Source organism: Cricetulus griseus, chromosome 2 (genome assembly GCF_003668045.3).
Source record: "Cricetulus griseus strain 17A/GY chromosome 2, alternate assembly CriGri-PICRH-1.0, whole genome shotgun sequence".
NCBI lineage: Eukaryota > Metazoa > Chordata > Mammalia > Rodentia > Cricetidae > Cricetulus > Cricetulus griseus.
The window spans coordinates 257,475,430-257,489,797 of NC_048595.1; the positions used below are offsets into that span (position 1 = coordinate 257,475,430).

Genomic DNA, 14,368 nt, shown 5'->3' on the forward strand with positions numbered 1-14,368 from the left:
TCACAGCAATAGAAAACCTAAGACACAGCCTGAACACTCCATTGCCTGAGGAAGTGCCTCCATCTCTCAGGAACTGAAAGGTCCATTGTGCCACAGGAGCCATGGACTCTAACTTGAAAAGCCTATGACACATGCCTCTCAAGGCAGCTAGGCCAAGCAAACTTATGGTTCACCACAACCAATTATCTCTCTAAATCATTCTCATGGCTATTAATTCCAATGTCCATTTTATTATTGTTAGAGGTGTGACTACATGGTAGAATGGTCAAGAACCCCAGGATGTGTATTCTCTTTTCTGTAAGACCTAGGATGTGACTTGCAAGGCACAGTGGCAGATAGAGTCTATAGCAAGTGTGGTGTGAGCCCCGGGTTTAGACTTCATGATTGTGTGAGTGCATCATAGAGTTTTAAGCCAGATTTACCTTCTGAAGTATCTGTCAGTTTCATGGTGGCCAAAGGGTGAAACGGAGCTTGTAGGACAGGAGTTACAGTGTTGAGATAAGTAAGGAAAGATCCAGCTTACAGAGGAAAGGCAACCTGTGATTCCCTCCTTAAACATCTTCATTTTGAAAAGAAAGAGAGCAACAATAGTATACATTTTGGTATAAGGTTTTAACCAATCTGAGAAATGGTTAATTTGCCTTTGACATTCCAAAGTTTCTCTGTTGGTTAGTTTCTTTCCTATGTATTTCAGTTCTCCATCTTGCTACACAAAAATGTCTTGGGAAGAATGGGCATAGCTGGTGCAGTGGTCAGGTTAATAGTCCCAGCTCCTCAGCAGGTTGGTGTGGGAGGATGTCCTGAGCCAGTGAGGGTAGGCTAGGCATCAACATGAGAGTCTGGTTAAAGAAAATAGCTCTCCAAGTTATTATTATGGTGCATGTAAGCTTTGTTTCATTTGGCACATTATTGTATTGTCCAGTGAAATCTTTCATTTCTAGGCAATTTCATTTCTCTATTATATGAGTAAGCTTTTCAAAGGGAGGAAATCGCCCAGCATTGCTGGTGTTCAGCCTGCTATGCCACACATTATGTACTTCATTAAGTGTTATTAACGTGAACTCAGGAAAAAATTGAAAAGTCACACACCCATGCAGGGTATCTTTTTTTCTCTTTTGTTCAGACACAGAAGGAAAGGGAGTTGTGGTCCACATTAATCTATAGTTGAAGATTACCACTCTTGCCTGTTATACCCTAATTCCTACCTCTGATCCAAGCAATATTTACTATGTTGACATACCTGGTAGCTCGCAGGAACAAACTACAGTAGCAAGATTTAAACTGCAGCAGAATCCAGGAAAGGAAAGTATCTGTTCTCATTAAATAATGAATTCATCTTGATAATTTCATCAAAATGTTTATTTTTACCACTGCCATCTATATGACTATGGAAAATTACAGAAGACAGAGAGATTCATTCCTCCACTCTGAGGTCAACCACAATTACAAAATGTAAACATTAAATAGGTAATTAAGTAATTACTAATTATATTTCATGTTATGCAGGAAAACGTTTGACATGTATCCTAAAACTTATCATGGAGACAAAATGCGGTAGACAGACTCTTCCAGTTGATAGCCTTAGGGTTTGTCAAGTCATAGGATTTACTGAACTATGTCTTGGGATGTAAAAATTCAGGCCCCAAGAACAGAATTGGAGAACAGCTCCATCAGTTTTGTCAGGCCTTTGTGACTCTCTGCTTCAGTCCCTTTCTGTTTCAGTGACTCATCCATCAGCTGCTTGTCTCTTCTTGCAGGAGCCACTGGTATTTTTGTCTTTCTTCCTCTCTTTCTTTCTTTCTTTCTTTCTTTCTTTCTTCCTTCCTTCCTTCCTTCCTTCCTTCCTTCTTTCTTTTTTTTCTATGTTTCTGGTGCCACACAGATTTTCTACTTTGGAGCTTTTGCCCTCTCTTAAAATATGTATGCGTGCATATGTGGTATGTGTGTGTGTGTGTGTGTGTGTGTGTGTGTGTGTGTGTGTGTGTGTGTGTGTGCACATGATGTCAATGCCGAGACCCATGCGGAGTTTAGAGAACGACTTTGAAGAGTTGGCCCTCCCCTTTCCAGGCTTTGAATTCAGGCCACTTTGTTTGTGCAGCAAGAACCACTCTTTCTCCTGGGTATTGCTTGTCTCCTGTCCAGTCTGTCATCTGCTGTGATCGTCATTGTGTATCGCATGTTTGGAGGTCTGAAAAGAACATCTCTAATCTGCCCGCTCAATCATGGGACCCCTGGATAAAGTTTATGCTGGGTCATTCCCAGAGCCCTAGAGAAACAATAGACTGACTGCCAGGCTCTCAAATGTCCACAGCAGCCCATTTAGCATAACCACAATGGCAGGGTCATGAGGCAGAGCATGGCATCATGGGAATCCCTCAGAAAGAGTTCTTGGGTATTAAAATCATTCTGAGATTTACCAAATGAAGCAAAGCCATTGGTTCCTCTTGCCTAGGAAATAGTAAAATAAATCTCTTACTCCTCAGAGCCCCCTGTCCACTTTATTCATTTCAGGGATGGCTGTTTCCTTTATTTCAGGCTAGACTATGCAGGGAACCTTAGTGTAGCGGGCGACATTGGTGCTTACCCTGAGGTATTGCAGTGGAGAGAACTGCCCTCATTATGTGTTTTGCAGATAATGATCAAGTAAGTAAATCTTTTTTTTTTTAAATGCATCCCTTAGGAAGCAATCCAAGTGAAACCAAATTGTTTGTTGAAAGTAAGTATTTTAGACCATTAGTGGGAGTGGGGCAGACAGTTTTTAGAACAGTAAACTCCAAGGGATGCTTGAGAGCAGAGGGGCAGACAGTCTCCTAAGTGATGCTGCGATGCAGGGGACAGGCTGTGTTCTTAGGAGTTTACAAAGGAAGTAAGCATACAAACTTGCCTTGTTCCTCTAGTTCTATGGGATTCTTCTTTGTTTCTTTTTCTTTTTTCTCCTAAATGTTTTCCAGTCCTGTCTGTGGGCATTCTGTGTTCTTTTCAAATGATGTTGCCTGAGATGACCTGATTTTTTTTTTTTTTTATGTGACTAGGAAAACTGCCCAGATAAAAAGAATTTGAACCAGACTGCTCAAGTCAGAGACATTGGCATATTTGGGGTGGTTCTTTTTTTATTGTTTTTGTTTTTAAATTTCTCTTTTTCTTACACACACACACACACACACACACACACACACACACACACACACACACACCTTACAACTTACCTTAAGGGACATACTAAGGAATGTAGTCAGCAGGATGCAGAAGAGAACCTGGAACCTGGCAGTAAGGCACAGCAAAACCACCAAAATTAGACCACTCTGTGGGTAGAAAGAAAAGCTTATTGTGGAACCCAAACTGCCAGAGAATAGAAGATTGCACCCTGCAGGAAAAGCTTTGTCACTTCTATGGGGACAGGTAGCAGCAGGAGGAGGGAGGGGTACAGCCCAGGAGAGCCTGGGAGCTAGCATGGAGCTCTTTAAGTTCATCAGAAACTAGAGGTGCTTAGGGTGGTTGACCATTGGGGGCAGATACAGGCAGCAATAGACTTCCTGACACACAGGAACCTGTCTCATGAGATTCCTGAGGAATGTTGAGTTTAGGTTTCTGTTTACATGATAACAGCCCTTCTGTTTGCCAGCCAGGGTCCTGCCTCTGTTGGTCCCAAGCTGTCATTTAAGACACTTTCAGCAGCACTGCCATTTGGGATGGCTTGGACCCAAGAGGACCTCTTTGTTTCCATGCTGTTTCTGCTTCTCTGTTTGTTAAAATCTCTTACTGATGTATAGAACTGATTTTTGCTAATGATTTTCCCAAAACATGACCCATTGCTTCTGCTGTCATCTCATCAGAGCTGGGAGCACATCACTGTGGCCTAGCTGTCAGCTTCTCCAGGTGACAATGTGACCCCTGTCTTTTAGCGGGGACTCTCACTCCCCCTCATAACTAACTACCTAGGGCAGATATGAACATAAGACACAGAACATTTCCACACTGCTCAGACCTATCCATCTTGGGAACTCAATGGTCTATCCAGGACAACCTGTTAATGAGAAAGATGGAAAGAGGGTATGGAGGTTACCACTTATTTCATAGAGTTCACCCCAGATCTTAAATTATTTGGATGTCTTGCCACTATATCTTATACGAGAAAAACTTGTAGAAACCATACGCCATTCCATGTGCTTCTCCTGCAGCCCAAGATTGGAATAGAAAATGAGATGCTGGGGTAACACCAAGAGTTGAGAGTTTAAAGCCCAGGCAAGCCATACAATGCATGGAGCTGAGGACTTGGGGAGGGGCCAGGGAAGCAGGGAGCAGAAGTTCATTTGTTTATACAGAGAGTATACAGATGTGGAGAACACAGGGTCACAACTGGATGGAAACTGAAGGCCCAGTCAGAGAGAGCGCTTCTCAGCACAATGCAGACAAAGCAGGTCCAAGGGCTGAAGCATCATGTATACCACATTCTAACCCTGGGCTGGGTTCCCCACTTCCTCTAATTCTTCAACTGGAAAAACTGGATGCTAATCAGATTAAGTTAAGTTTAGCATCTTCTTTGGCAGTTGCTATTTGGCAAAGCCTAAGTCACATCCTAAATGAGCGGCTTGCCTTTCTTCTTCTTTTTTTTTTTTCCTAACATATATTAAAATAAGTGGGAGCCCTTGGTAAATGGGAATTGAATTCCGTAGAAGTCACGGCCCAACATAACACAGCATTCCAGAGGAGGTTGGCATCAGTGCTCGCTAAATGTCGGGCCGCTTTCCTACTTAACATTTTTGGGCAGAGAAGAAAGGGAGTAGAAATAAATTAAAAGGGAAGAAAAATTCTTTATGGTCATAAAGTTTTCAATATTTGAACATTGATAGTATTAACAACCAAACCGGCTCGTAAAATAGTTTAAGAATTTTTACTTTTTAGGCTAGGAATGTGGTAGATAGGCTACTAAAAAGAAGCAACTTAAAAAATATGTAGCCACTTAAAAGTTTCTCCTATTAAATAGGAAAAAAACCTGTTATATAATCTAGCATACACTTGATCTGTTCTGCTCTGCATGTAAGGGATGGGTAGAAGAGAAATGTGCGAAATTGTTTCTTGTGGGAAGTATGTGTGTGCAGCCACTGAGGGCTATGGGCTTGGGAATTCAGATTTGGGAGGAGCCTAGAGACTGTCTGAGCAGCTTTGTTAGGGTTCAAATTATCCTTAAACTGCAATGATTATACTTGAGGACAGTGTTTTTTCTTTGGTCACAGAAGTATCTGCTAAGGCTTGATTGTCAGTGAATTCTGAAAGACCCTAAACAAAAGCCCTGCTTCCTTTCACATTATTGACAAATATCTGTCCTCCCCTTCTGTTTGTGACCAGGTCTTGCACAGTAAGTCAGGCTTCCTCTGGGCACCTTCTCCTTGGCTCTATTACCAAGCATTCAGTAGAGGAAGTTTCAGATGGTCCATGTCAGCATCTGTAAACGAGGCTGCCTCATCTTGCATAGGGGCCTCTTAGTGTTATTCGTTTATTTAGTGTGCAGGCACTACCTGTGCATGACTGTGTGGATGCACATGTATTCAGTCATGTGTCTTTGTGTATGTGTGCACACCTCTGCGCATGTATGTGGAGGCCAGAGGACATTTCCATCATTGCTTAAGACTCATTAGCATTGTTTTTCCTGAAAGAGTCTCTCGTTGGCCCGAAGCTCACGGAGTAGCCTGGACTGACTGGCCAGCAAGCCCCATGACCTCCCTGTCTCCACCTCCCCAGCTCTGAAATTAAGTGTGCACCACGATGTCTGGCATTTTTATGTGGGTTCCAGGGCTCAAATTCAGGTCTTCATGCCACAGCAAGCCCGTTCTCAACTGAGATATCTCTCTAGCTCCAGGTTTTGTTGGTTTGTTTGGTTGGTTTTTGCTTATTTTTATAATGTTTAATTTCTCTCAATCCAACACATAAAATGAGCTACAGTGGCACACTTGGGAAATATGGCTTGGCCTCAAAATCTACTCCTGTGGATTGGAAATAGTAACATAAAATGAGACAAAAAAAATTTTCAGGGAAACCAAATCTTCACATCTAAGCCCTTAGGTTTTCTGGTTAGTTGTTTTACATTGAGCCTGAGTTATAATTGACATCATTACACAAAGCACCTGAACTTATTTAAGCAAAAGTCTTACAATGCATGGTAGCCTGCATTAAGTAATGGGGAACGAAAGGATTGAATGCTTACATACTAATTAGAAAAGACTAGTATGTTGCCAAAGAGCAAGTAAATGAGGCAATGAGGCTGGAGGGGGATAGTTAAAATAATGAAGTCTGGAGAGTTTCCTTAGCCTCTATCTTTTGTTTAGGAAGCCCATCTCCTGCTTTTAAAAACAACGTGGAAGGTCAAAGTGGCATTCTGTCCCTGATGTGCAGATACCCTTAACTCAAAAGACAACGAGCTACAGCGGCACACTTGGGAAATATGGCTTGGCCTCAAAATCTACTCCTGTGGATTGGAAATAGTAACAGCTTTGGAAGCATTTCAACAGCAGAGCTATTTATAATGAATTTCTTTATCAAGAAATGAAAACTAGGGAACAAATAGTTTGAGAAACAAAACTTTGCAGAGCTTTCTGTACATAAAGAAGCAGAGACACAGGGAAGACCAACTGAATTCTGGGCCATCCCTGCTGGTCTGGATTTATAATCATTTCAAAAGGAAAACTTGGTCCAGACTTGCCCCAAACTCCCCCGGAACTCCAGGCAGCGGTTCTCAGCTACAGCTGCCCTGGAAAACCCCCTGAGAATTACAGAAAGTCCAGGGCTCCAGGCTAACTTTTGACCAGTTAAGTAATGGTCTCTTGACAGGACAAATGCAATAGAACACTTTAAATGTTCCCTTGTGTTTCTAATGAGTATTCGTGTTCAGAGCAACTGTGTCCCATGCCACTGTGGAGCAACTGCTATAGAAGAGAGGTGAAACTCTTATGTCATGCCTTTTAGCCACTCCAAATACACTAATAAAATAAGATGCACTGGAGTAAAGAGAGAAAACATTCCAAAGATGTGGCACAGGACGAAGAGCTGGGCTGAAAGGAAGCATGTTGTCCCGTGCTCCTGGAGGTGGGTGGATCACAGAGCAGGAGGACGACAGCCACATGTTCTACACATCTGCTCCAAAGGTGATGGAATCTGTCCAAACACTAATTCAGAAACACATTTTTTTTAGGTGCTTTTCTTCACATGCATGGTCAGTGAAGGAAAAGTCAGCCAACTGTTTAAGGAATAAAACTTTTGTTAAGCCCTAATCACTGTGCCTTATGCTTCCTCCCACTGTGGAGATTCCAGTGAAGCCCTGGGGAGAAATAACCCTGTCCTGTTTAAACCATCAGAGCTTGCATTATTGAAGATCACATTTCTTTATGTTGACATCTAGGGTTCCAATGTTTTTACAATGCAACCTGTCACCAGGTTCCAGGACTTAGGTTACATACTCTACCAAGGATAAATACACGTGGAAGTTTTGTCCTTAGCACCAGGTTCTCATTTTGTCCTCTTCTTTGAAATGATCCACTGACTGTAATTAGGTGAATTAATCAATTTTCTCCATTGAATCTGTTGTCATTATAATGTATATAGCATTACGGTTTATAAATATTTCCTTCTGGTATTGAAACAGCTACAGATTTGGGAAATTATGAAAAATGAGCTGGTGAGACAGATAAAGGTAAGCATATAAAATTTAAGGTCTAGGGAGAATTCTAAACCTTTTATGAACTTCTTCCCAATGTAAATGTTACCAGTTGTCATTTCTAACTAAGGTAGCAAGAACAAACAGCCTCATTAATACAGTAGAAGCAGAGCTGAGCATAACTGTCCAAATGTCCAGACACCGGATGCAGAGGGCCCAGTGCTCCTGACACAGGCCAAGACACTTGAAGACAGACATTGATTCCAGGAACGTATCCGAACGTCGCTCACTGGGCACCCATGTGCTAACACACATAATTTAAGGTTGCAAATGGAAAGATGGTACTATGCAAGATCTCCACATTGCAAACGAGAACACATACTTTTAAGGTAGCAACATGAGAAAGCAGCATGTGAGTTATCCATCTGACAAATTCATTTCCTATACCTCAACAGGGGACTAACCATGTTAACCTTTTTGAGTTTTAATGCATTTTGTGAAAAGTGGAAATACCAATACTCATCCCCACAAGTATGCTTGAGGAATTTAGGTGGAACAAAATACAGCACTACAATATTAGCTAAGTTTTAAAAGTTAACAAAATACCAACAGGGACAGAGCGGCAGTTTGGTTATGAATGATACAAAGCAAGAGCATAAGGAGGGGAACTCACCAAGTCAATTCGCCTGAGATTAAAGGAAATGGCTTTCCATCATGAAAGAGTAGAACTTGTCCAGAAACTCTTACCTATCTGGAAGCCTATTTTACAGACATCAGATGTTAAATGCCTTTCAGAATATAGGCAAATACTGTGCTACTAACAAGAATATACCAGGTGTAGAGTCCTAATATCTCTTTCAAGCACATTCCTCAAAGAATCATTAGGAACTATTTCTTAAAGGTTCCACCACCTTCCAACAGCACCGTAAGCTGGCATCTTATGTACAGGCATCTTTGGAAAGCATTTCAGACCCAAATGCAAAGCAGAATCATCTAAATTGGAATGTGTCTGGTTAATTACTTATTATATTAACTACCTAGCCTTATTTTGCTACCATTCCCTATAAACTCAATTATTGATAGGTTTCATTTTTAGTGGTACTGTGTGCCTAATTCTTACCTTGCATGCCAAGATACCAAATGTCTGCTTGCTGGTTTTTGAGGATGCTACTGCAGATAAGTGGCTTTAAGTTGCACAGGATTTGGCTCTCTTGTTTTCACCTAATAGTTTAGAATTTAATATTTATTGTCTACATCCATTATGTCATTAGGAGTTGCAAAGGTTTCTTTTTCTAGTCCCGAAAGGCAATAAAAAGATCAATAAGGGGCATAAAATGGCACAAAATAATGGCTTTTGTGCACTCAAATAACAACCCCTTTGAAGATATAATGGAAAGAGACACAATTGAGAATAGCAACAAAGAACACTAACAAAGAAATCCTGCAAGAAACTTATGTGAGATAAGCTTTAAAACATTTCTAAAACACCAAGAGTATCCTTGGACAAATGAAAAGAACCCCAAGTTCTTGGACAGGTTGATATAACAAAACTGTGTGTGTGTGTGTGTGTGTGTGTGTGTGTGTGTGTGTGTGTGATCTAGGCAGAATCCTAATCTATAGATTCTATCTAGTCTCCTTCCCTAGAATGGTTGGCTCCATACTTTGGAGCTATCTTGAATTCTCAAAATGTGGTCACTGAACCAGTAACATCAGCACTGTCAGAGAACCTGCTAGAAACGCAGCTCATCTTGCTTCTCCCTAGACCTGTTGACTCCTACACTTGGAAAAGGATTCCATCAAGCTACATTTCACTAAGCCTTCCAGATGACTTCAGTGTCGGCTAAGTTTGAGAAACTCCTCTCTAAGCTCAAATTTAACTTGCATTGGAGTCACCCATGGGCTTTCAGAGCAGGCTTGATCCTGCAGGTGTGGAGTCTGGCTCTAACTGCTAACAAGCTCCCCCTGAAAGCTGGTGCTGAGATTTTGAGACAATGCATGGAGAAACAAGATAAAGGCTAGTCCATTTGTCTCCAACTCACTCAAAACCAACCTACCCTGTAACCCCCCCCCCCAGTGCCCATTTTTGACTCAGGTATTAATGACAAACAATAGTTTAGTGTGTGATTCTTCCCAATATTATGTTTAGTTTAAATGGAATTTAACCCTCAGCACTGTGTTCTTTTTAGACATAATTTAACCAAAAGTAATTTGAAAATGTGTTTCAAGCCTAGGTGGAGATTTTTTGGAGAGGCACTAATTTATGTTTATTCAATCGTGACTCATGGGTTATGGTACTTCTTGGAACCTAAGGAAGAGAATGTCAAGGGAAAAGTAGGAGAGGATATTTGTATAAATTAAATTTTTGTGGGTAGTTTTTTTTAGTTCATGCTATGTATTGTTTCATGTTGCCCTCAAATTTGGTCATTTAACACAGTAAGTATTTATTTGCTCATATGCTTTTCCTGGGTCAGAAATCTGAACAGGTAACAGCCCCATATGGGTTAACTCAAATGTGCAGGAATGGCTTGTACTGGTTTGGTGAGGGTCTTACATCGAGGACCTTTCAAAGCTTTCTGGTTCTTTTTCATGCCATGTCTGCTATATTAGGACCTGACTTTCCAAAAGGTCTCCACTCCCTGGCTTACCTGCTGATTTACAATGACTGGAACAAATGGGTCTGTTAGGTTCCTTCTCTCTTGCCCTCATCTAATCCACATTCTCCTCTCCCTCTGTTAATTTCTCTCTACTTGTCTAACTTGGACTTTGTACATGGTGGCTGATTTTAGCAGATCGTTGGAGACTGCAAAAGATCAAAAACAAGCTGCAACACCTTGTATTGATCCAGCTATCATATTCTCTTGTATTTTTGTTGTTGCTTGCTTGCTTAGGTCTGAGGAGGGACCTTAGTGTGAAGATCAAGGGGTTCCATCTTTCATCTGGAGTTATTAATACTATTTCATTTACCATGTGTGATGGTTAATTTTGGATGTCAACCTGAGTAGACTAATAGCCATTTGATAAATCCTTAATTTGGAGTACGTCTATGAACATGTTTCTGGATAGAACTAGCAGACTGGATATAGAAGTCCTCCCTCACCTAGTGCAAGTGAGCCCCATCCAATCCACTAATGGCTTGGAAAATACAAAAAAAGACAGATGAGTGATATATTTGCATTTTTCTCTAACTCTCCCCTTAATTAGCTTACTGTCAATACCTCCTCATTGCCTTCTGTCCTTGTCTTCATTACCCACTCTATTCTTTCCATTCTTCCTGAAGAGCTGGTACATCCATCTCCTGTCCTTTAACACCAGACCTCCGGGTTCTCTGTCCCTTGACCTCAAACTGAGTTTTAACATCAGCTTCTCTGTTTCCCAGGTCTTTTGGACTTGCACAAACCATATTACCCACTTCCCTAATTCTCTCGCTTGAAAATGGACTGCTGTGAGACTCTCCAGCCTCCATAACTGTGTAAACTAATTGCCACAGCAAATGCCTTCTCATACATCTATATGTATGCATACAGATGCTGTTGATTCTGTTTCACTGAAAAACCCTGGTTAACACGCAGATATTAGATTTTGTAAAACTGAGGCCCAAGTGTGCCAAAACCGGTCTAAAATTGAACTGGCTAGAACTATGTACCTCCAAGAAACAAAACAAAACTAGGTATGGTGGTATAGGTCTGCAACCCAGAACTCAGAAGGTGGAGGCAAGGAAATCAGAGGTTCAAGGTAAACTTTGGTTACCTGGTGACATAGTGAGTTCAATGCCATCTAGGCTACATGTCACAAACAAACAAACAAACAAACAAACAAACAAACACAGTTATTATTTCTTCTTACCTATTCATTTAATGGTATTACATTGGCAACTTAAAATTGCATCAATGGACATTGTCAAATATTTCTAATTAGGGCTTTTCCCCTATCTGGAGACACAAGGTCTGGTCATAAGTCACTATTCGAAAACTAGATAGTATTGCAAGTATCACAATTACATGTCCCAATCATTACCATGAGTTCCCTGGAAACAATTGTGTGGGTACTTTTCAAAACCCACATTCTTGGTCTTGTTCCAAGAATAAAAAATACATCAGGATATGTGGCATGGGCCAGACACTGAGATTTTCAAAGCCTCAGATTATTACAAAGTACGGGCAAAATTGAGTTACACTAACAAACAGGGCTTCAGATCCAGCCTTAATGCTTTTTCTTAATGACTTTGGAATTGTAAAAGAGGCAGATCCTAGTCTCACCCACAAAGAAACTAAATATCTTCTAGCCTGTATAACAGAAGACAAAGAGGGAAATTAAGAAACCTGTCTTAGAGAATTCAGGAACACAAAAATCTGAGTACGATAAGGCCACTATGTCATCATCTGTGTTTCATTCAAAGGTCCAGGAATGGTTTGATCTCCACTCTTTCACAGTTTGGAGGTGGTGTTGGCAACAGGTGAGGCATAGCAGAAGGACTTTAGGTTATATAAGGCACACCCTGAGTGGGAATGGGGGGCACAGCCCATTACTTTCATTCCCAATGCTTCCTGAGGTGAGTGGCTTTGTTATGCTTCACAAGCTACCCTGCCACATGCCTGAAGTGGGACAGGTCTGTCATGAATGCTAACTCGGAATACTATGAGCCAAGACATACCTTATCCTTTTGGAAGCTGTCTTAAGTATTCGTTGTAGTGACAAAAAGTTAATTACAGTTAGTAGTTGAAATATCTGAAATGACCCATGGGAGGAAAGGTATGATTTTTCTGCCATCTGGTGACTCCTAGAGTTTTAACCAGTATTTATGGTAAACCACTGATCATTGGGCTTTGAACTATTGTGCCACATTTCAAGTGGATAGCTTCATCAGTTTCCTACTAGATGCATACACACTAAGTAGTGCTTTACATGTATAAGAAGAAAATAGTGGCAGGGCGGTGGTGGCCCATGCCTTTAATCCCAGGACTCAGAAAGCAGAGGTAGCTCTGTGTGTTCGAAGCCAGCCTGGTCTACAGGGTGAGTTCCAGGACATCTCAAACAAACAAACAAAAATACAAAAAAGAGAAAAAATAGTGTATACTTTTAAAAACATAGTTTGAGAACATATAAAATATGCAAAATATTCAATCTAAGGGTGTAATATATGAAAATCTTTGTCTATCAAGACTTATTTAGTAATTTTTGCTAAGTAGTTTTTTCCATTTCCATTAGAAATAAATAATATGGGTACACCCTAAAACTATGAGGCTTATTAATTGAGTCTGAACAGAAAGCTAGGAATGCACCAGAAACCTTACATATTTGTGATTAGTTTTTCATGGGATAATTAAATTAGACAAAAGAAAGTCAAGCATCTTTGAATTGTCTTACATTGATCCCTTGTTTGGGAAGGCATCACATCCTTTCCCAGAGTGCCCTATCTAGAGCAGCTGTGGCAGGAGAGGCGACTTTCCACATTTGTTGCTGTGGCTTCAGGGAAATTAGAAGCTGGAAGAGGCAGTGAGCCTGGGCTTGGGTGGGTCCTGGGATGTCGTCTATCCGCATCATTTCTAAGTCTAAAGGAAAGCTTCACAGCAGACATAGGGGACACTGCTGCCACTTGCAGTACCTAATTACAGGGTGATGATCTCCCAGTTGTTCCTGTATAAACTTCCCTGGAAAGTCACCCTGGGCCATTGTTGGTTGCTCCTTGCTTGGGAATTTTTTTTCCTGGTACTGGAAAAGGGCTCTCTTACTTGAAGAGCTCACAGCCTCATCTGAAGCCTTTGGAGCCAAGGCAGAAGCCCCAGCATTTGCTAAAGGATTGGTAGGGCTGACCTGAAACCCCATCTACTTGCATCTATTGTGCTAGTGGCTCTTTCCTGAGCCGGTTCTTTTTGGAAAGTCATTCATACATGTTCCCTAAGTTTGCGGTTCTTTCTAGGGAACTTCATTTATGATACAAACTGCTCCCACTTCTGAAGTTCTCTACACCTCTAAGACCATTTTGTCTCCCCACCTCTGGAGACCCCCCACCCTCTGAACATTAAAGAGCAGATACCCGTTTGCTCTCCCTGTCTCCACCCACCCCCTCGAAGGCTGTTGAGGGAACAGATAAGGTGTCTTGAACTTGTTTACCTCCTGCACAAAATACCACTCTACAGGAATCAGACCTGGAGTTAGGAAAGAAGACCTGACTCATCTCACGGTGACTTGGTCAGAGTAGGAGGGTCAGCTCTTCTACTGACTAAGCAAAAAGTACAGGGTGCTGGCTTGTCGGCCTGCATATCCTTGAATGAGGCATCCATAATTCTGGATGTCTTGAATACAGGAATGCTCTGAGGTAGAGAGTGGCAGAGATGTGCCCCAGTGATTTCTCCTCACTAAGCTATTTTTGTACAACTGCTGCCTCCACCTTTGGCCCAAACCAAGAGACGCATGGCTATTGACTGAGTCCCATCTACTTTTGGAGTCTCAGTAGACACTTAGTAGTGGGCAAACACCTAGTCAAGAAGGGCTAAGGAGAGTCACTCATTTTTTTTTTAGTGGTTTATTTATCCTTATTTTGACACCTCTGCCTTATCTCATCCATAATCTCTGTATCCCCATATCCAACACACACTCCCAATGCAGCTCCCTTGAAAATGGAAGGACAGTGTTTTATATATATTTCTGTATTAACACTCCTGGCCAACAAAAGTGTGCGTTTCTCTCATACTGAGAAATTCTCCAATGAAAAGGGAGTGT

At 41.3% G+C, this 14,368-nt stretch overlaps 1 protein-coding gene across 1 annotated transcript in view; it reads left to right on the plus strand.

The window, feature by feature from the left end:
* The window catches only part of LOC100771719 (trafficking protein particle complex subunit 3-like protein), a 47,189-nt gene that overhangs the window by 18,734 nt on the left and 14,087 nt on the right, over positions 1-14,368 (plus strand). The window lies entirely within an intron of this gene.